Raw genomic sequence first — 24,039 nt, 5'->3', positions numbered from 1 at the left:
TATAGCACTACCGTCATAGAAGCTAGTGTAGTTTTAAAAATAGGTTGGACAAATTTATGAATGGGTGTGGGTGGGTGTGAGTTGGACCTGACTAGCTTGTGCTACTTGGACAGAAGCCGTGCTCCTCCCTGAAGTGTCGTGTCTGACCTCACTAGGTCAAGGCATTGGCTTAAGGCGGCGCGAGAATTGGACCTGCTGTGCATAGACCAGTAGGTCTGTTGCAGTGTTCCTTCTTTCTTATATTCTTATGTTAAAATTTATTTAGTAAATGCTCTTTAAATAGGCTGAAACTCTCCAACGCTATTAACCCGTCAGTGGGTTTAAGGGAATCCAAAACGTCTTTAAGAATAATAATTTGGTGTGCAAAGAGTAGGAAAAATGTTCCTCATGTTCTATTAAATTTCAGAAAACTAAATTACTCTTCCACGTTAGAGCGGAGACGCAGGAGGCAGACTGGGACTGTATTATTCCTACAGCTGTTTGATCCCTGTGATCTTGAAGTTCCTGTTAGTGTTAAGGTTGTGAAGCATCCAGGTGCCTGCCTTTTCAAGCTCATTTCAACTCGAGGATGCTGCCGTGGATGTCCACATACTCGATTCTGAGAGTCCATGTAGAAAAAGCATGAGCAGACATTCCTACAGTCAACTTTGTAGATAGTATAAGCTGAAGAGGATTCAATGTACACATCTGCATTACACATCAGAATTATCATCAAAAGGAAGCACTAAACCACCAGGGCCATAAACACAATATGCATGTACATATGAAGGTGGAATATTTTTTTATTAATGAGTTTCCTGATAGAGATGTCACTCGCAAACATGTAAAATTTAACTTTAAATGCCAAGTTAAATATGCTAAACCAGTCATTAACATGGCTAACAAGCAATTAAAAGGAAATCTATTTTCCGAAGTTTTCACGTTCTGAGCTGTTCAAACTCGTCTAACGTATTACCAAAATGGGTAAACGTCTGGTGAAAAGTCGTAGAAACTAAAACTAGTGAAGAGTGAACCTCTTCTGTTGAGTACTGACCTCTTCAAGTGGGGCTCCTTGGCGCGGTGAAGAGGCTCTTGATCTGAGGAATTAGACCTTTAGGTCTCCTTCCTCAGACAGAGCCTAATTACCCCCTTTCCCGATCCCATCCTCCTCATCCCCTCCTTTCCTTTTCCTCCTCTCTCCATCCCTCCCTTATTCCCTTCCTGTTTTCAGCCAATGGGATACCCTACAGGCACTCTGTTTCCTAAGTAGGGGGATGGGTACCGTGGTCCATCCTATTCCGTTGAGGTCCGTGGCGGTGGTGTAGTTTGCCGTGGAATCTGGATCACCTGGGGATGTCCTTATTCCTCACCAGTCTCCTGGGGGGAGTATTTGGGTGTCTTTCGGGTGGCAGGTGTATCTCTGGAAGCTGTGTTTTGGATTCCAGGGGGTGGTGGCCGAAGGAGGTATGCTTTGTGGTGGGTATCCCGACGCCCTCTCAAGTCCATCGAGGTGGCTTGGTAGATGTGAGGGTGTTATCCCAGATTGCTGGTTTACTGGCATGAAGGGTAGGGTATGATACGGATTTCATGCTGCATCTGCGGTGCTGGGGCCTTTTCATTCCTCCTAGAAGCTATCCCTCCACGTTCTCCCCTTCTTTTTCTTTTTTTTTTTCTAAACAGAGAAAGAAGTGACATAACCATGGAGTCTCAAATCCATGAAACAGGTACCCCTGAGCCCCTTTCCACTACCGCACTTTGTTCCAACCCTACCTCTTTATTTGACCACTCTTTGGATATTTCTAATGCCCCTGTACCTCCTGCTGGTGCTGTTTCGTCACCTGCTCCAGGCATCAGGGTTCCGCCTGCTTCTTCTACGGTGCGTCGATTTTCGGATTGCCCGCCCGTCCCACACTGCATCAATTCGGTCCCACACCTGAACGCCCAAGACCCATTACCTGATGATACTCCGTCGCATCCTTCTCATTCTGCCCAAAAAAGACCGGCACGATACTCCTTTCCCTTACATGCTATGCTTCAAAATACACAAAGGACTAAGCTTTCTATTCTGCGACTGACTTCTCCTGGCTATCTTTTTTCAGTATTTGCAAGGTGCTACTATCCCATGTTGGTCAAGATATATCCTTTCATGTTTTGAAAAGTGATACACGTATCGTCATGGTCCAGAATGCTAGCCAAGGTCACGATATTTTTCTACTTACAACTATGGATGCTGTTCCTGAAACCGTTGAAAAACATCATTCTCTCAAACCAAACCACAGGTGAGATTAGAACCCGTGATCAGAGAGTAACAAAACTACAGACCGTTGCGTTAGCCACTGGACCAGCTGGCTACAATAAGATTCATCCAGCTAGGTATATTTCTACACCATAGGAAGGTTAACCTTCCTATTTCTACACTATAGGAAGGTTAACCTTCCTATGGTGTAGAAATATACCTAGTAAGATGAATCTTATTGTAGCTAGCTGGTCCAGTGGCTAACGCGACGGTCTGGAGTTTTGTGACCCTCTAATCGGGGGTTCTAACCCCACCCGTGGTATGGTGTGTGTGCAGTCGTGTCATTACGAGTTCATGAGTCATCATTCTCTCAATTCATGTAGCGGCACTGTCATTCTACTCAAACCTTTGTCCAACAACATTTCCATACATGTGGTGATGACATTCAGGAACACCTTGAGCTCCAAGACCTCTCAATTCTGAAAGTAGACACTCATGTCCTCTCTGCCTGCAGGCAGAGACGTTATCCTTGCAATGTAGCTCTCTTAACTCTTGACTGCCTTGAGCTTCTGTTTTCGGTTTACATTGCGGGACACCATTTACATGTTCGCAAGGTGATCCCTACACCGCAACAGTGTAGAAATTGCTGGCGTTTTGCTCATCCAGCAAAATATTGCAGATCCATAGCCTAATGTTGAGTCTGTGGTGCCGATGATCATTCCAATAAAGCTTGTAGTCTACCTCCCTCTTGCCTTAGTTGTCATGAGGCTTGCCCATCTTACTCACGTTGTTGCCAAGTTTACTTAAATGAGCGAGAAATCCATTGCCTCAAAGAGGCAGAAGACTTCCCATATGCTATGGCAGTCTCTCATCTACGCCTCCTGGGGAAACGTCCCTGTATTTCTTATTCTTGAGTTACTAAATCTCCCCCCACCTCTGGGGTCTTACAACGTCATTCAACGTCGTTGTCCTCTGAAACACTTGAAACTATCTCCGTTTGCACAACTCCTATCTTCACAGCGTCCCAATCCTTCTCTGCTTGACCGGTTTCCGCGCTCTCCACATGTGGATTTTTCTAACCCTTCTAGTCTATAAATACCTCGACCTTCAGATTTCTAGTAACTTTCTCTTCGTTAATCATGGCTTATTTACAGTAGAATGTTCACGGCCTCAAAGGTAATCATGGTGACCTTCAGGTGTTATTCTCCCAGTTTTCCCCTGTTTGTGTTTGTTTACAAGAACCCAGATTATGCTCCGCTGTTATCCATCCCATCCCGGGCTATGATTTATTATATTCCTCGGATCCGTTTTCCGATGGAACCTTTAATGAAAGTGCACTTCTTATATGCACTGGTATTCTATACCATCAGCTCTTTGCTCAAACTGCGCTGCATTACACAGTAGCCTGCATCCATTTAAATAAGTGGTATACTATCTGTTCCTTGTATCTCTCTCCTTCTCGGGCATTATTTCTCCCAGGTGTTGCATTTCTGGTTTCTTTAGTGGCACCACTTCTGTTATTTGGCTGTTTTAATGCCCACCATTTCCTCTGGGAGGGGTCTCACTGTGATTTCCGTGGCATTCAGTTGGAGGCTTTTCTCGCTCCTCTCCCCTCCATGTTCTAAATACTCCCACCCATTTTGGTCCGCATGAATTTTAAATAAGAATAGCAAATTTAATAATGTACTGCAGTGAAACAAACTCCATAGTAACCAGCAACAGTTTTTCTTGTCTTGTGATATTCCAGACTTGTCAAATCCTATAAAAATAGTTGCAAGGTAACATTATACCCGAGGCACTTGTCGGTACCATTAACACTTCAGTGCATAACATGGAGTCCCCACTTAGCACCTGGTTCGCTGGTCAGGAGGGCATGCCTACATGGGTGTGTGACATACCCAGAATAAAATGTAACGTACTTTTAGCGTACCACAGTTACTAAGTACGACTCCCTAGGAATTACCATTCAAACTTATGCAAATGCAACCAGGTTGTCAATAAAGTAAAATGAACCCAATAAACCGGTGTTGGAAGGAATATTAATTCATATCTTGATGTTATGTTGTAAATCAACAAAAGTATCATTGTAAGTATTATCATTGTAAGTATAAGTGAATGTCATTTGTGAATAATTATAATGAATTTTACAGATCTTTTATGAGCTTCCAGCCCTTGATATTACAGTTTTTTTTTATATTTTATTTAAAACCAATACAGTTTAACATAAAAATAAAGAAACAGTATGGATCTCAATCAAATTAACTGACAAACAGATTTCACCTATATGCTCGCAAGATATTGCTGCAAAAACATACAATAATAACTTACGGCAAGAACATAGCTAAATAACAAAAAAATACTATCACAGGGTCATGAACTGACATATATACACATTCATTGATGTTGCCAAAACCTTACATATATATAAATTTTACATATAACATGACATCTGACAAAGGCTCAATACACTTGAACATTAAATATACAAAGAAGTTATATCAGTTAAATCCCATCCTTCGCATTAATCAAGAAACCAAAACCTAACATCATAATCTTACTACAACATCTACATACGTTTCCCTAACAATACAGCTTTACATATACCAACATACGAATAAACAAACTGTCCAGATATGTCTGTATACCATACAGACTAAAACTTAAGATCAAGAACTTAGCATTGACACCAAACTGGTATCAGGGTACAGACCAGAATTATAAACTTTAAAAAGAATCGAATCATAGATATGTAAAGTATTACATAACGTCTGACCCATGACAAAGGCTCAATACATTAGAAAGGGATATATATTTACACACACACCCACACACACACACACACACACACACACACACACACACACACACACACACACACACACACACACACACACACACAAACTTTCAAAAAATCACATTAATCAGATGCACTGTATGCACAAAGCAAAACAGTATATAAGTATATCTCATCGTGCAAAAACCCAGCACGTAACATAAATACAAACTAAAACACACTTCCTGTCGCAAAGAACTTATTTCTCAAAAATCATGTCATACAAGACTGATACACATCAAATTATACATAAAAAAACCTACTATATTATACCTACATTCTGAAAAGTGTTATATCTAACATAACGAGACCTTGAGCTCTACATCCACACTTGGATGCCATAAAGTCTCAATGAAAACCAGAAAACCTTTGCAAACCCACATTCACAACACTCCACGACCCCCCCCCCCCCCCGAGGGAGGCGAGCCCGCTGTGACCCCCTGACTCCCTCCAACCTATGAAAACCCCTTCACTCACTCATTATCAATCACAGATTTACGAGAATCCCTAACGTTAGCATTCTATACCCCTCTGAGAAAGCCTGATCCCTCCTCCTCCCATACAAATCTCTGTTACTACACATCGTACGACAGAACGTTACCGCAAGAACTTTCCTTCTCTCCTCACTATCCCCTCTCCCCCTCATCACCCACGACATATATATATAATCTACCATGATATAATCTAAAGCTCTTATGACACCCTCGTCTAACCCACCCATATCTAGACTTAAAGCACGCAGAACCGACACCCCACGGCCCCCCACCCTCTGTACCAACCTACTTAACCAGCACCTAACCTCCTCTAGCCCTTCACAAAAGTAAACTACATGGAACGCGGTCTCATCCCCTCCATGGATACCACACCCCCCACCCTCTACAACCTGTCTGTTTCGTAGTATCTCACCAGACGGAAGGATCCCATGCAGGAAACGAAACATCACCTCACGCGCCCGAGGGTTTAGCTTCATTTTACTAAATCTAAACCAAATACTCTTCCACGCATACATGGGGAACAAACCCTCAACTGGGACAACGCACCTACCTACAAGTAACCTACACAAAACCCTTATACGAACCTTTCTCAGTTCCCTAACCAACATCACAGCCCTCAAAACGATTTCGCATTCCCTGAACTCCATTCCTCGATACCACACACCCAGCCTGTCGTGTATCCTTCCCAACTGCCCCGCGTTCACACCCTCACGCAACACTTCCCATTTAATAAACACACATTTAGCCCTCCGTCTCAAATCCATCAACCCCAACCCACCCTGACTTACAGGTAACATTACAACTTCCCTCCGTAACCAATCACAACGTGAACCCCACAAAAATTTGTACACCCGTCTTAGAATTCCCGCAATCGCTGTCCCTGTAATTGGGAACACAGCTGCAACATGCCAAATCTTACTATACAATAAAATGTTTACGACTATCACTCGCTGTATAAGAGTTAGGTGCTGGGGTCTCAGAACACCTAGACGCCCCACGATCCTTTCCAATAACCTATCCGAGTTTTCCACCCTCGCCACAACCATGTCATCCTTATAAATAATACCACAAATCTTTAAAGACATCACCCATTCTTTAACAACATTGCATCTCCCCCCCACACCCCCCACCCAAGAACCCAATCCCATGCACCTTGACTTCGCACTATTTACCTGCATTCCCGTGGCACTTCCAAATAATTGCACAACCTCGTCCAACTCCCATTGACATCCCTTCGCGAATGAGAACAGTGGTGTCGTCAACATATCCAATTAAACCCGGCCAGGCCCTCCCACTCCCCACACTTCCCTCACCTGGCGTACATAAGCTGCGGTCAACCATTCTATAAAAGGGGTCCTGGAAACATGCAAACAATATTTGTGACATGGGGCATCCCTGTCTAAGGCCTCTACCCATTGCAATATCCCTCCCCATACACCCATTAATCTGTATCCTCATTTTCGCCCCCTTGTATAACGTATTTACACACTCGACTATTTCCTCCCCAAAACCCTGTCTCCTAAGTATAACCTGCAAAGCTCCCCTTTCCACTCTATCATATGCTCCCTGCCAATCTAGAGCCAACAAAGCCGTCCCTTCACCCCCACCCTTAGCTTCCACAAAACTTCTCAGTATGCCATGTCCTTCAGTCATCGACCTTCCCGGCAACCCAAACTGCGATTTTGACACGACCCTTATCACAACACCTTTGAACCTATTACCTAAATTTTTTGCGAACACCTTATAGTCTGCACACATCAGTGATATGGCTCGGTACTCCCGAAGGGTGGGCTGCCCCTTGACCTTCGGGACCAACACTACAACTGCTGTTACCTGCTTCTCCCCCAACTTACCCTTCTCCTTCATACGATTAAATAACCTAACTATAAATCCCCTTATTAACGTCCAATGTTGTAAATAAAATTCTACTGGGAGACCGTCAATACCCGGCACTTTACCCTTCCTCATTCCCCTTAACGCATTCTGTATTTCCTCTGCCGTAATAGTCCCACCTAAAGCCTTTCTATCACTATTTCCTAAATTACACGTCACATACGTACACACCTTGTCCAACGCCATGTCACCCACCCCCCCACTGTTCCAGTACTTCTCGTACCAAGCCTCCGCATACGCACATATCCCCTTCGTGGTTCGTATCTCCTGCCCTGCTCTATAATTCCAAACCATCTCCGTTATCTCTAAACATGGAATAGCTATCACCGCCTGCCTTTGCTTTTGATGCCGCAAAACACAAGCTGACGGCTTGTCGCCCCAAAGCACTTCTTCCACCCCTGCCTGCACCCTTACAGCTTGAAACCTTTCATTTTGTAACACCCTCAGCCTCCCCTTTATTTCAGCTATTTCATCCATAGGAAAATTATTCCCCCCCACCCCCCGCCCATAGCAACCTCTTAACCTATCCTCTAAATAGTTAGCCAGTCCATGTTTTAAATTATTAATACGTTTTCCTTCTCTCACATAAAACTTTCTAATCCTTTCTTTTGCAACACAATCCCACCATGTCACAATGTCATCCACTCCCTGTTCTTCCACACTAAGCTCCCTCCATAGGACTGAAAACCCCTCCAACCCCTCCTCATCACCTAACACACTTATATTTAATTTCCAATAACTTCTATATATGTCCGCGAGCGTCCCCCACCCAACCTCCACCACCACTGCCCTATGATCTGACATTGTAGCCTCCACAATACTGAAAGATTTCACATCCACTCCCTGAGAAAGGTACACTCTATCTAGTCTCGCAGCATATCCACTCCTAACAAACGTATATTCAGTCTCCCACACCGCCCCCCTTCAAGGCATCACGTAACCTAACATCCCTTAATAAATCCCTAAGAGCCACAGACGTATATCCAGCCCCTTTTGGGTCCACATCAGCCACCCTGATTACACTATTCCAGTCCCCACCAACTATCGCCACCTCTGGCAGTGCACTTACGAAAAACACAAGATCCTCACACACAAAATCATTCTTTACCTTTATGTTATTTTCTGCCGGCGCATACACACTCACAAAAGACACACGCTTACCCATCCACCACCCATCCACACGCAACACCCTCCCTCCCCCTACTCCCTCACTTCTCTGCAAAACAAATGGGCTCGTCTCCCTTATTAAAATTCCCACACCACCTTTTAGACGGGGAGATGGCAGGGTAACTACTCGAAATCCTGCCACCTCCAACACCCTACCCTCTTTAAAATTTGCTCCTGCAGGAACACAACATCCACTCTAGATTTATTCAGGAAATTAAGAAACCAATTTCTCTTCATACCGCTACATAACCCATTAACATTTACATACACCTAAGGCCTATTAAAGTTTCCACCCCTGCTTCCTCTCATCACTCTTTACAACTCCAGAGCTTGAATTTAAGTTTGACACCTTCAGAGTGCTCTCTTTCCCTCCCCCCTTCTTCCGGTGCCTCCTATCATGGCTACCACCACCTACACCACTACCTTCACACTTCACCTCCGTTGTGCAGGCGTAAGCACGTCATCAGAATCTGACGTAGCCGCCCTCTTTCTCGTGACCGTCATGTTACACATTTCTTGGTCAGATATTGACTCTCGATGAACCTCCACCTCTACCTGAGAATGGTTTAATGATTCAACGGACGACTCCAAACCACCATCACGTCCCAAACTATCATGTCTCCGACTTTCTGGAAGCGACGACTCTCCGATGACACCACGCTCAGATGTAACGTCCCTCTCTGGCGGTGACAAAGTCTTCAACACCTCCACCAATTCCTCCTCAATCTCAAGAACCTTCTCCTGTAATTGCTGCTCCTCCTTATCCACAGGAGACGACACCTGATCAGGCAGCTGGGGGAGGAACTCCAAATCACCGCCAGTCCTGTGTGCCCGATCCACTATCTCGCTCCACAAAACACCACGCCCTCCATCCGATGTTTGTTTCTCACCTGCCACCTGTGAAGCAGGGGCTGCGACGTCCACCACAGGTCCAGACACACGTCTTCGCTTGTCACAGGTCGCCGCTATGTGATCATACTCACCACATAGGCGGCATGTACGTCGTTGTCCTGGGTACATTACCATGACCGGCGTCCTGAAATTTTGGAGATACACGTAGGACGGTATTGGGTGCCTCAAAGTCATTTTGAGGTTGAAAGAACCCTCTGGAAAACCAGCATAGGCACCTGCCGCCCACGTACCATGTTGAGCATAATGCACCGTCCCATACGTCTCAAAAACTTTCCTTATATCCGCCTCGTCCGCCTGAAAGGGAACGTTGCGTAACTTGATCCACGTATAATGCCGTGAAACATCTACCATTCTTACACTGACAGCTGGTGTGACGTTAAGACTCACGTCCTGAAACCTGGTGACTAACGATTCATAAACCGTTGCAGATAGCAGTTTGACGAAAATTCGTTGTCCTCCGTTCAATGCTACACCACACAAGTCACTGTCTTGTACGTCATATGTCTCCCGGATGATCTTTGGCAATAAGACTTGCGCAGAACTGGGCGTTATCGTTCCTTTAAGTAGCTCAATGCCTACAGTATTTATCCGGCGTCTCAGACTAACCGCCATCTTGACAATCACAGTGCACTTATGTTGTTAGCCGAGGTGTGACAGCACCACTTCACACCACTGCAGCCAGGTAACTGACAAGGGAGCTCGCCTACAAACAGCAGAGGAGTGCAGAGCACAACCGCACTCTACCGTGGTCAGGCAGCGAATTGAATATTACAGTTTTAGTCCAGCGTAAGATATCAATTTCATTATGTGAGGGCTAAAAGTTCATTAAATAAGAGTGGAAGACTGAATGGTGGAGGAAATATGACTGGTAGTATGACTGTTCAGAAAGGGGTATGTGAGTAGTTACCTTATACTCTGCCCCCCCCCCCCCCCCGGGTGAGAGGCAACAAGGAACCCTTGCAGACAGAGTAGCGTCACTTGGCTTCCTGCTCTCATCAAGTTTGTAAGTCGAGGAAATTCAATGTTTAGTTTTACTTAATTTATGTTTTACTTTTGTCTGGACTTGGGTAATATTTAGTCATCACCATTTCTTTTAAAGGCCTTCAGCTTATCATGTGAATGACTTCTTGTTCGGCTTGTAATTTCCTTTTTTTTTTTCTTCCTCAGCCTTGCGGGATGGTTAGTGCCACCCACCGGTTGTGGGATGAGAAGAGTGGCATTGGCCTAATTCTAATAGGTCAGAACAAATAATATACAGACTTGGACACTCTTGCTGTTCATTCATCTTTGGATCTACACTCCTGCATCATCACAAAAAACTTTGCCGTTACACCACTATTGGGCAGGTCAACAGCCGTTTTTCTATACTACGAGGACAAAGCTACTATCTGGGTAACATATTGAAGAACTGGCCATATCCTTTATACTGTTGCAGATTTCCAGTTGACTACTACGGACAGCAGATAACCAGCATTGTAACCGTCTATTGCTGGACTTCACCATAGTAACGACCATCTGTGACCTCATTATACTATCTTCTGCGTCCCATTACACTTAAGTGATACCTGTGCGCCTTGCCACAACACCGGCAGACTCAATCTTTCTATACATATTAGGCTTGTTCATTTTATTGATTTATTCATTGAATTTTTCCTAATTTGCTTCAGTTAGGACTATTTCCCGTTTGTTTTATATTTGAATAATATTTGTTTATTCATTAGAAAGTTTATCTTATTTTATAATAATTTATTTGCTTTCTTTTCATAAGGAGGAGAACCCCTTCAAAAGCTCTTTGAGGGTTTGAAAGGCCTCAACACCTTCACACATTATACAGATCATCAACGTACCATTAAACAATATGTGCATTGCGCTGCACTCGAGTTAACTATTCTTAAAATTCAGTGCTTATTTATAATAAAATCCCTCACTTGGGAATTTACCTCAAAAGGTTAACGTGGAAGGAAGTTTGTCAAAGACCTTGCCGGCCTCAATAAATCCTCCTGTGTTGTACATAATTTGTCTCAAAAACCAAGTTTATAATTCAATACTGTAAATTTAAGCACATATGAGAATACATAAAGCATTTAGCTAGCAAGACGGTACAGTTTAAATTGCAGGTAAATACATCAGAGATAAATACCAGCGTCATTGACCAAAGACAGCTGGATGGAGTAAGCACTTGAGACCTGGACCCCTTGACGGCACTCAGTTAGCTAATGGGAACCAAGGATTCCATGTTAACAGGAAATTTGTAATATTTTTAAGTTCCTGACTAAACTAGTTACTGGAGTTTAGTTGCTAAGTAGGTTATATCTAGGGAATAGGCCAATAGTAAGAAAGGTTGTGCAGATATCCTCTATACCAAGTTTCCATGTTGCAGTGTCTGACATGTACATAAATGTTATACAATTAAGAACATAAGAAGAACATAAGAACGAAGGAACACTGCAGAAGGCCTACTGGCCCATGCGAGGCAGGTCCAAGTCCCTACCGGCTTAAGCCAATGCACCCAACCTAGTCAGGTCAGGTCACATTGACTTAAGGGAGGAACACGGCAACCGACCTGTTAGCACAAGCTATCAGGTCCAACTCACACCCACCCACATCTACTCATGTATTTATCCAACCTATTTTTAAAGCTACACAACGTTCTGGCCTCTATAACTGTACTTGGGAGTTTGTTCCACTCATCCACAACTCTATTACCAAACCAGTACTTTCCTATATCCCTCCTGAATCTGAATTTTTCCAACTTAAAACCATTGCTGCGAGTCCTGTCTAGGCTAGATATTTTCAGCACACTATTTACATCCCCTTTATTTATTCCTGTCTTCCACTTATAAACCTCAATCATATCCCCCCTAATTCTACGTCTTTCTAGAGAGTGCAGTTTCAGGGCCCTTAGTCTATCCTCATAGGGAAGGTTTCTGATACATGGGATCATCTTTGTCATCCTCCTTTGTACATTTTCCAGAGAATTTATATCCATTCTGTAATACGGTGACCAAAACTGTGCAGCATAATCTAAATGAGGCCTAACCAAGGATGTATAGAGTTGAAGAACAACCTGAGGACTCCTATTATTTATGCTTCTTGATATGAAGCCAAGGATTCTATTAGCTTTATTGCGAACACTTATGCACTGTTGTCTTGGTTTCAGATTACTGCTAACCAGAACTCCTAAATCTTTTTCGCAATCCGTAATATTAAGATCTACATTATTTAGTTTATATGTGGCATGGTTATTGTCCTGTCCAACATTTAGAACTTTGCATTCGTCTATATTAAACTGCATCTGCCACTTCTCCGACCACTGCATCAGTCTATTCAAATCTTCCTGGAGTGCTCGAATGTCCTCGTCAGAATGAATTCGACGGCCTATTTTGGTGTCATCGGCAAACTTGCCGATGTCGCTCTTTATGCCCTCATCTATGTCGTTTATGTAGATTGTGAACAGCAGGGGGCCCAACACTGACCCCTGTGGAACACCGCTCGTGACGCTTCCCCACTCTGATTTCTCCCCATTTATGCAAACTCTCTGCTGCCTATTTGTCAACCATGCCTCTATCCAGGAAAAAATTTCTCCTCCTATTCCATGTGCTTTAATTTTCCTCAATAGTCTCTGATGTGGGACCCTGTCAAAAGCCTTACTGAAGTCCATATACACAATATCATATTCATTACCATGATCTACCTCCTCAAATACCTTAGTGAAAAAAGTTAATAAATTCGTAAGGCAGGAACGCCCCTTTGTAAAACCATGCTGAGATTCGTTGATTAATTTATGCTTTTCAAGGTGGCTACGAACTGCCTCGGCAATTATTGATTCCATAAATTTTCCCACTATGGAGGTTAGGCTTATTGGTCTATAGTTCGAAGCTAAGGACCTGTCACCTGTTTTGAAAATAGGTATCACATTTGCCATTTTCCACTTATCTGGCACCATGCCAGTTTGTAGTGATATGTTGAAAAGATTAGCCAAAGGTGTGCTAAGCTCCTCTTTACATTCCTTTAGAACCCTTGCATACAGTTCATCAGGGCCTGGGGATTTGTTAGGTTTTAATTTATCTATTTGCCTAAGGACCATGTCACTTGTGACCCTAATAGTGCACAGTTTATTATCGTCCTGTTCTACATAATTTATCATTACTGGAATATCGCTGGTATCCTCCTGTGTAAAAACTGAGAGGAAGTATGTGTTAAAAATTCTACACATTTCCTTATCACTGTCAGTGAGCTGACCCGAGGAACTTTTGAGTGGGCCTATCTTGTCCCTGATCTTACTTCTGTATACCTGAAAGAATCCTTTTGGGTTAGTCTTCGATTCTCTTGCAACTTTAACCTCATAATCTCTATTTGCTTTTCTAATTCCCTTTTTTATTTCTCTCTTTAACTGAATATATCGATTTCTTAATTGCCCCTCTCCTCTTTTGATTTGCCTATATATGCCTCTCTTTTGACCAATCAGATATTTTAATCTATTATTCATCCATTTAGGATCATTTTTGTTTGATCTGATTTCCCTATTTGGAACATAATTTGACTGAGCAGCTAGAACTATGCCCTGGAAAGCATCATATCGGCAACCATCACCACCTACCTGACCCCTAGTCAGGTCATTCCAGTTCAGCCCACCTAAGTAATTTTTCAGTCCTATGAAATCAGCCAAGCGAAAGTCAGGGACGGAGACTTGATTGCCATTATTAGGGGAATTCCATGATATGTTAAAACTGAGTGATTTGTGATCACTCTCCCCAAACTCATCATTAACCTCAAGATTATTAATTAGTGTTTCCCTACTGGCAAGAACCAAGTCAAGGAGGTTATTTCCCCTAGTTGGCTCTGTCACAAACTGTTTTAAAAAACAATCCTGGATCGTATCAAGAAAGTCACCCGACTCTAAATTTCCTGTCAAATTGCTCCAGTCAATCTGTCTATAGTTGAAATCTCCCATTAGCACAACATTTTCGTATGTAGATGCCTTACGAATTTCGTCCCATAGAAGTTTACTGCACTCCCTATCAAGATTTGGGGCCCTGTAAATCACACCCAAAATTAGTTTTTCTCGGCCCTCGAGAAGCTGTAACCAAACAGATTCAGTGGCTGACGCTTCTAATTTAATATCTTGTCTAACACAACAATTTAAATTGTCTCTGACATACATCGCTACTCCACCACCTTTCCTGTTGACCCTGTCAGTGTGGAATAATTTATAGCCTTGTATGTGACATTCAGAGGGCATCTCTCTATCTTTCAGATTGAGCCAGGTCTCTGTTATAGCAATAATATCTATGTTTCCTGCACTTGCAATTAATCTTAGCTCATCTATCTTATTTCTAACACTCCTGCTATTAGTATAGTAAACCTTAAGGGAGCTAGTCCCTTGCTGCCCTCTGCTGTCCCCCTTTGTTTGCTGACCTGTTCTATTGTCTTTATTTATAACTTCATGCTGAATGCCTTTTATACATTTACTGTTTCCAACCCTAGTGTTGCAACCTGCTTGTTTCCCACACACACCCATACCTCTATCTTCCATCAGTTTAAAATCATAGGCATTTCACCAATGGCCTTCTCAATCGAGTCTGCAAGTGCTACCACCCCTGCCCCAGAGAGATGAACCCCATCCCTTGCATACATATCATGTTTGCCATAAAAGTTGTTCCAGTTGTCAATGAATGGGATTGCAAGTTCCTTGCAGTATCTGTCTAGCCAGCAATTTACACCAATTGCCCTAGACAACCATTCATTTCCTACTCCCCTTCTAGGCAAGATGCTACATATGATTGGGATCCCTCCCTTAGACTTAATGAAATCTATAGCTGACCTGTACTTATCTAGCAGCTCTTCTCTCCTACCCTTCCCAATATCATTTCCACCAGCACTGAGACAGATAATGGGCTTGTTCCCATTACCTGACATGATATTATCCAGTCTGTTGACAATGTCCCCAACACCAGCTCCAGGGAAGCACACTCTATCTCTCATCTTCTTATTCCTATTACAAAAAGCACGATCAACATATCTTACCTGAGAGTCACCAACCACAAGAATGCGCTTACCTTCATTAGCAGGGGCAGTAGTACCCTTACCTTCACTGGCCACTGAAGTACATTCATCCTGGAGAACAGAGAAGCGATTTCCTACCTTCAGATCTGCACTCTTAACTTTCCTTACTCTGATGCGCCTCCCATTACTGTGAACAACTCGCCACTTGTAGCAGGTGCTGGGCTGCACCTCACTGCTGGTAGCCGTTGCTACCACCCCACCAACAGCCTCCTCACAGTGAGAGACAGACTGCACCTCACTGCTAGAAGCCTCATTCCCCACATCTCCAACCACCTCACACTCTCTCCCAGGCCCATTGAGGTGGACCTTCAGCCTCCTAATCTCCTCCTGGAGAAGCAAGACCTCCTCCTTCAACTCTCCAACCTCAGCTTTTAAAACACTGTAGAAGCAAGCCATGCTTTGTAACCGTCCACGCTAATCCCCAAGCAGCTCAGGGTCTGTGACCTCACGTGACGACTGACCACTGAACACTGACGACTGACCACTGGGGAATCACATCTACCAGTGGCGGTCTTCGTCTGCTGCACATATTGTACATGTCTTATCAACCTGTTGGTGTTGTATGCTATTTTCATGTTCACTGTCAGACACTGCAACACAACGGTATCTCGGTACAGAAAACACTTTGAACAATTTTTTTTTTTTAGTGAGAGAGGATGTAATTGAGAGGAACTTGTCCTCTCAATGATCACATTCTCTCTTCTGCTAGTGGACTACAACTCGCCTCTTGCCAGTATGTCTCCATACTGTCACTTTAACTTTATTGTTCCGGGCTATGAAACAAAATTTCTCCAAGCTAAGGGACTGACCACATGTAAAACTACATCTTCAAGGGTGGTGGACTGATTACATCATCTTCACATCTCTTGTACTTGTGCTAACTTTTAAGTACTGGACTGAAGAAGCCTACTGTTTAGACGAAACGTTTCGGAATTAAGGTATGTAACTGTTGCACATGTCTTATTTTTTCATTCCTGAACTTCAGGAGTTTGCATTTATCGGTATTGAACTTCATCTGCCACTTTTATGACCACGACACGAGTTTGTCTAAATCCTCCGAATCAATTATCCTGCCTGTCTGTGTCATCAGAATTTGCTCATATCACTAGTTATTCCTTCGTCAAGGTAATTAATGTATATTACAAACATTGGGCATAAAATTGGTCCCTGTTGTGACGAAGAGGCTGTCGGTCTGAGGAATTAGACCTTTGGTCTTCTTCCTCAGACCGAACCTGATTAAGCCCCCCCAATCCTCCCTTCCCTCTCCCATCCTCCCCATTCCCACTTTCTTCCCAATCCTCCCCTTTTCCCCGTCCCTTTTGTAACCTCTGGGGTCCTCCCCTCTGGCATTATGATTTCTAGTTAGGGGAAAGTGTGCTGGGGTACATCCCGTTATGTGAGGGTCCTCGGTTGTGGTGCAGTTTGCCGTGGAATCTGGATTATTTGGAGGTGCCCTATCCCTTTCCGGATTTTCGAGAAGTGGGTGGGGTGTCCTGCAGATGATAGATGTATCTCCAGAGGCTGCCTGTCGTTTCTGGGAGGTGGCAGCAGGAGGTATGCTCTGTGGCTGGTTTCCAACCGCCCTCTTTTGTCCACCGAAGTGGCTCGGTAAATGTGAAGTTACTGGCGTGACAGGTAGGGTATGGTACGGGTTCCATGCTGCATCTGCACTTCTTGTGGTATCCAAGTCTTCTTGGATGAGAGGAGGAACATGTGGCCCTTGCATGCCTTCTAGTGAGTCCCTCTGCTGTCCCCCTTGTTTTTCTTTCATTTTTTTTCTTAAAGAATAATAACAATAATGTCCCATCATGGAGTCTTCATTCCACAATAACCCTCCTCCTACCAGGCTGCTTTTTATCATCACATCTTGTTCTGACTCGGCTTTGTTACTGAACCATTCTCTACTTTCTTCCCAAACCCGTGTACCTTCTGTTGGTGATGCTTAGTCACCTGCTCCAGGTGCTGGGTCTCCACCCATTTCTGTTAGTGCCTGTGCCTCTTGCGCACCTCTAACTATGCGTCCGGCTTCCCCTAATGTGGTGCAACGGTTTTTGGATCGCTCACCTATCACGGGTCGGACCACCCATGGTACTACGCCTAAACGTTTCAGACTATTTACTGACGACACTTCTTGGATGTCTACTTTCTATCCAGAAATGACCTACATGATACCCATTATCTTTATGTACCATCTTTACAAGCATGCAGTGAACTAAATTCTTTTCCCTACAACAGACATCTTCAACTGATTATCCTTCTGACCATAGTATTTGTAAAGCTCTTTTACGACACGTGGGCTAAAATATATCCTTTCACGTTCTTTGAAGCGGTGCATGCACTGTTAAAATTCAGAATGCAGAACAAGCTTATGATCTTTCCCATATTACTTCCATAGATAACATTCCAATCACAGTTCACAAGCACGCTACTCTCACTTCTTGCAGTGGTACAGTGGTTTTACTACGTACAGTGTGATTTTGTCTTGTGGTGATATTTTGGAGCAATTAGCCCCTCAGGACCTTCCTATTCTCAAAGTGAATACACATGTCCTGACCGCTCGTTGGCATAGTAACATCGCGCGCTTAACCATTGACTGCCGTGAACTCCCGTTCTCCCATTATATCGCTGGCCATCGCCTAAAGGTCCATAAAGTGGTCCTTACTCCCCAACCGTATTTAAATTGCTAGCGCTTTGGACATCCCACAAAATACTGTAGATCTGCGGAGGAGTGCCTGGTCTGCGGTGCCTCAGGTCATACCGATACATATTGCATTCTTCCGTCCACTTTTCAATTGCAATGAACCTCGTCCTTCTTTTTCATGCCGTTGTCAGGTCTATCGTAATGAACGAGTAACCCCATTGTCTTAGGGAGAGCGAAGGCCTTACTTATGCTATGGTTGGGTCTCGGCTCCGACTTCAAAGGAATCTCCTTGTATCCCTTATTCCAGAGAGCTAGGAGATCTTCATCCTTGGCAGTCCCCCCGCCTACCATCTCCGGTGTTGTCTTCTGGAGTCCCCCCCCCCTGTGTAATGCAGCGCAGTTTGAGCAAAGAGCTGATGGTATAGAATACCAGTGCATATAAGAAGTGCACTTTCATTAAAGGTTCCATCGGAAAAAGGATCCGAGGAATATAATAAATCATAGCCCGGGATGGGATGGATAACAGCGGAGCATAATCTGGGTTCTTGTAAACAAACACAAACAGCGGAAAACTGGGAGAGTAACATTTGAAGCTCACCATGATTACCTCTGAGGCCGTGAATATTCTACTGTAAATAAGCCATGATTAACGAAGAGAAAGTTACTAGAAATCTGAAGGTCGAGGTATTTATAGACTAGAAAGATTAGAAAAATCCACATGTGGAGAGCGCGGAAACCGATCAAGCAGAGAAGGATTGGGGCGCTGTGAAGATAGGAGTTGTGCAAACGGAGATAGTTTCAAGTGTTTCAGAGGACAACGATGTTGAATGACGTTGTAAGACCCCAGAGGAGGGGGGAGATTTAGTAACTCAAGAATAAGAAATACAGGGACGTTTCCCCAGGAGGCGTAGATGAGAGACTGCCAAGGCATATGGGAAGTTTTCTGCCTCTTTGAGGCAATGGATTTCTCGCTCATTTAAGTAAACTTGGCAACAACGTGAGTAAGATGGGCGAGCCTCATGACAACTAAGGCAAGAGGGAGGTAGACTGCAAGCCTTATTGGTATGATCATCGGCACCACAGACTGGACATTAGGCTATGGATCTGCAATATTTTGCTGGATGAGCAAAACGCCAGCAATTTCTACACTGTTGCGGTGTAGGGATCACCTTGCGAACTTGTAAATGGTGTCCCGCTATGTAAACGGAGAACAGAAGCTCAAGGCAGTCAAAAGTTAAGAGAGCTACATTGCAAGGGTAACGTCTCTGCCTGCAGGCAGGGAGGACATGAGTGTCTACTTTCAGAATTGAGAGGTCTTGGAGCTCAAGGTGTTCCTGAATGTCATCACCACATGTATGGAAATTTTGTTGGAAAAAGGTTTGAGTAGAATGACAGTGCCGCTACATGAATTGAGAGAATGATGACTCATGAACTCGGAATGACACGACTGCACACACACCTTACCACGGTTGGGGTTAGAACCCCCGATTAGAGGGTCACAAAACTTCAGACCGTCGCGTTAGCCACTGGACCAGCTAGCTACAATAAGATTAATCTTACTAGGTATATTTCTACACTATAGGAAGGTTAACCTTCCTATAGTGTAGAAATAGGAAGGTTAACCTTCCTATGCTGTAGAAATATACCTAGCTGGATGAATCTTATTGTAGCCAGCTGGTCCAGTGGCTAACGCAACGGTCTGTAGTTTTGTTACTCTCTGATCACGGGTTCTAACCTCTCCCGTGGTTTGGTTTGAGAGAATTATGTTTTTCAACGGTTTCAGGAACAGCATCCATAGTTGTAAGTAGAAAAATATCGTGACCTTGGCTAGCATTCTGGACCATGATGATACGTGTATCACTTTTCAAAACATGAAAGGATATATCTTGACCAACATGGCATAGTAGCACCTTGCAAATACTATGACTGAAAAAAGATAGCCAGGAGAAGTCAGTCGCAGAATAGAAAGCTAAGTCCTTTGTGTATTTTGAAGCATAGCATGTAAGGGAAAGGAGTGTCGTGCCGGTCATTTTTGGGCAGAATGAGAAGGATGCGACGGAGTATCATCAGGTAATGGGTCTTGGGCGTTCAGGTGTGGGACCGAATTGATGCAGTGTGGGACGGGCGGGCAATCCGAAAATCGACGCACCGTAGAAGCAGCAGGCGGAACCCTGATGCCTGGAGCAGGTGACGAAACGGCACCAGCAGGAGGTACAGGGGCATTAGAAATATCCAAAGAGTGGTTAAATAAAGAGGTAGGGTTGGAACAAGGTGCAGTAGTGGAAAGGGGCCCAGGGGTACCTGTTTCATGGATTTGAGACTACATGGTTATGTCACTTCTTTCTCTGTATAAAAAAAAAAAAAGGGGGAGAGCGTGGAGGGATAGCTTCTAGGAGGAATGAAAAGGCCCCAGCACCGAAGATGCAGCATGAAATCCGTGTCATACCCTACCCTTTATCCCAGTAAACTAGCAATCTGGGATAACACCCTCACATCTACCAAGCCACCTCGATGGACTTAAGAGAGGGCGTCGGGATACCCACCAGAAAGCATACCTCCTTCGGCCACCACCCCCTGGAATCCAAAACACAGCTTCCAGAGATACACCTGCAACCCGAAAGACACCCAAATACTCCCCCCAGGAGACTGGAGAGGAATAGGGACATCCCCAGGTGATCCAGATTCCACGGCAAACAACACCACCGCCACGGACCTCAACGGAATAGGATGGACCACGGTACCCATCCTCCTACTTAGGAAATAGAGTGCCTGTAGGGAATCCCATAGGCTGAAAACAGGAAGGGAATAAGGGAGGGATGGAGAGAGGAGGAAAATGAAAGGGGGGGATGAGGAGGATGGGATCGGGAAAGGGAGTAATTAGGCTCTGTCTGAGGAAGGAGACCTAAAGGTCTAATTCCTCAGATCAAGAGCCTCTTCACCGCGCCAAGGAGCCCCACTTGAAGAGGTCAGTACTCAACAGAAGAGGTTCACTCTTCACTAGTTTTAGTTTCTACGACTTTTCACCAGACGTTTACCCATTTTGGTAATACGTTAGACGAGTTTGAACAGCTCAGAACGTGAAAACTTCGGAAAATAGATTTCTTTTAATTGCTTGTTAGCCATGTTAATGACTGGTTTAGCATATTTAACTTGGCATTTAAAGTTAAATTTTACATGTTTGCGAGTGACATCCCTATCAGGAAACTCATTAGACAGGACTAGCGGAGAATTTGGTATTAGATTTAGCCGTAGTTGATTATCAGCATTGAAAATTTGATGCGAATTAGGAGGAGTCAAGTTTTCACACTGAACTTAATATCCAAATTTCCTCAATGCAAAGGCAAATTAGGAACCTATATTGCTTAAATATAATTCAAGTTCCAAAAATTTAAAGCCATTCGGAAAAGGCTTTATGTTTTAACATCATAAAGATCAATATGGCAAACTACGTCAGCATCTCAGCAGTTGTTATATTAAGTAAATAACAGTGAGGATTTGTAGTCAGTCAAATGAGAAATTATTACATGAAAACCAGCATTTAAATTTTCCCATGTTATTGAAAATGGAAAATTAGGACCCACGCTGACCAAAATAAATCTAATCTTAATGTGTAAAGTCAAGCAGAAGAGACATTCTTTAGATATTGAAGTGGAAGCCAATTTATTTAATAAAAGTGGTAAATTAAAATCCAGCCAACACAAATATCAAAGCCAAGTTTCCTTTGAGTAATTACTAATAAAAGTTTGAGTTCGATCAGAAGATACATTCTTCATTCATTGTATAAAATCTAACAACAGTGAACCGCCGAGTTCTATCAACTGATTTATATTCAAATTTAATAACTAGATTCTGATTTTTAATTTTAACAATTACTTCGATTACGTCATTCGTGTTACACAATGACACCAACAGTGAACATATACGTGGAACAATATATAGCTCAGCATATATAAATTTCGAAATTAAAAACCTCCATTATCTGTGGTAAACAGGTTATATGCATCCTTAATAACCTTAATGTACTCGATACTTTAAATCCAATTAACCAACTTTGGAACATACCTGCGTCACGGAAGAACCCGTCCTCCTGCACGTTTATATCTCCACGAATACCATCTTAATTGTGCATTATATAGCTCCATTATATAACTTCACGCATACAATCTAACTGTACATTATATAGCATTAATTGTCTAAACACTGTATGTTGTGTTGAGGTTATCCTGAGTTCATCACCAGAAAAATCTTAATTTTTCTGGAGCACACGACTCATGTTGGTTGTCACCACCACAGCTATAGAATGACTAAGTGGCGTAAACTGAACCCGTCTTTCTGAAGTCTCAACCCTCAACTTTCTGAAGCACTATTATATAAATTCACTTCACTTATACCGGACTGTTTGACTCTAGTTTTATGGTGTCAACCAATAACTTGTAACTGGGCAGACCTACGGACATGATCGTCAATTGACAACTGCTACTATTATTCACTATTATGTTCTGTATATGTTGAATTATTCGCCAATCAGCGTGATATCCCGGTACCTCATGAGTAGTCTCACGATACACAGTGAGACAAAGACTGCCGTTTATAAATACACTTTTCAAAATCACATGTGTAATGGTTTTGTGTGTGCTTTTATAGACAATTTGGCCTTTGTATATATATATATATATATATATATATATATATATATATATATACATATATATATATACATATATATATATATATATATATATATATATATATATATAGATATATATATATATATATATATATATATATATATATATATATATATATAATGTATATATATATATATGTATATATATATATATATATATATATATATGTACATATATATATATATATATATATATATATATATATATATATATCTATATATATATATTATATATATATCTATATATATATATATATATATATATATATATATATATATATATATATATATATAATATATATATATATATATATATATATATATATATATATATATATATATATATATATATATATATATATATATATATATATATAATGTATATATATATATATATATATATATATAAATATATATATATATATATATATATATTAGTTTTTCTACTTCCTATTTTATTTTTGTCAGTGTATTTCGTCTTTAAATAAAGTCTACATAGAATTTAGAATATGTAGGGTGGTAGGAGAGGGCAATATTTAAACAGCTTCAGGGAGAACCTTAGAGTTTTCATGAAGCAAGTTTATTCTTTTCTCTGAGGATGAGGGTCCCCAGGACAGTTCCAGAGGTGGTACCTCCCTATATATATATATATATATATATATATATATATATATATATATATATATATATATATATATATATATATATATATATATATAGAGAGAGAGAGAGAGAGAGAGAGAGAGAGAGAGAGAGAGAGAGAGAGAGAGGTTAAGAGAGTGGTGAAGCAATGTAAAAAGAGAGCAAATGAGAGAGTAGGTGAGATGTTATCAACAAATTTTGTTGAAAATAAGAAAAAGTTTTGGAGTGAGATTAACAAGTTAAGAAAGCCTAGAGAACAAATGGATTTGTCAGTTAAAAATAGGAGTGGAGAGTTATTAAAAGGAGAGTTAGAGGTATTGGGAAGATGGAGGGAATATTTTGAGGAATTGTTAAATGTTGATGAAGATAGGGAAGCTGTGATTTCGTGTATAGGACAAGGAGGAATAACATCTTGTAGGAGTGAGGAAGAGCCAGTTGTGAGTGTGGGGGAAGTTCGTGAGGCAGTAGGTAAAATGAAAGGGGGTAAGG

General features: G+C 42.3%; 1 long non-coding RNA gene across 1 annotated transcript in view; it reads right to left on the bottom strand.

The window, feature by feature from the left end:
* LOC138853502 (uncharacterized) overlaps positions 1-22,657 on the bottom strand; it is a 122,278-nt gene extending 99,621 nt beyond the window's left edge. The window contains exon 1 of the long non-coding RNA XR_011392674.1: positions 22,284-22,657. This is a non-coding gene — a long non-coding RNA (uncharacterized lncRNA). The remainder of the gene's footprint in view (positions 1-22,283) is intronic.
* Positions 22,658-24,039: the final 1,382 nt, after the last annotated feature.

The sequence above is a fragment of the Cherax quadricarinatus genome, chromosome 32, assembly GCF_038502225.1.
Source record: "Cherax quadricarinatus isolate ZL_2023a chromosome 32, ASM3850222v1, whole genome shotgun sequence".
Classification (NCBI taxonomy): Eukaryota; Metazoa; Arthropoda; class Malacostraca; order Decapoda; family Parastacidae; genus Cherax; species Cherax quadricarinatus.
This window is presented reverse-complemented; position numbering and strand designations above follow the sequence as displayed.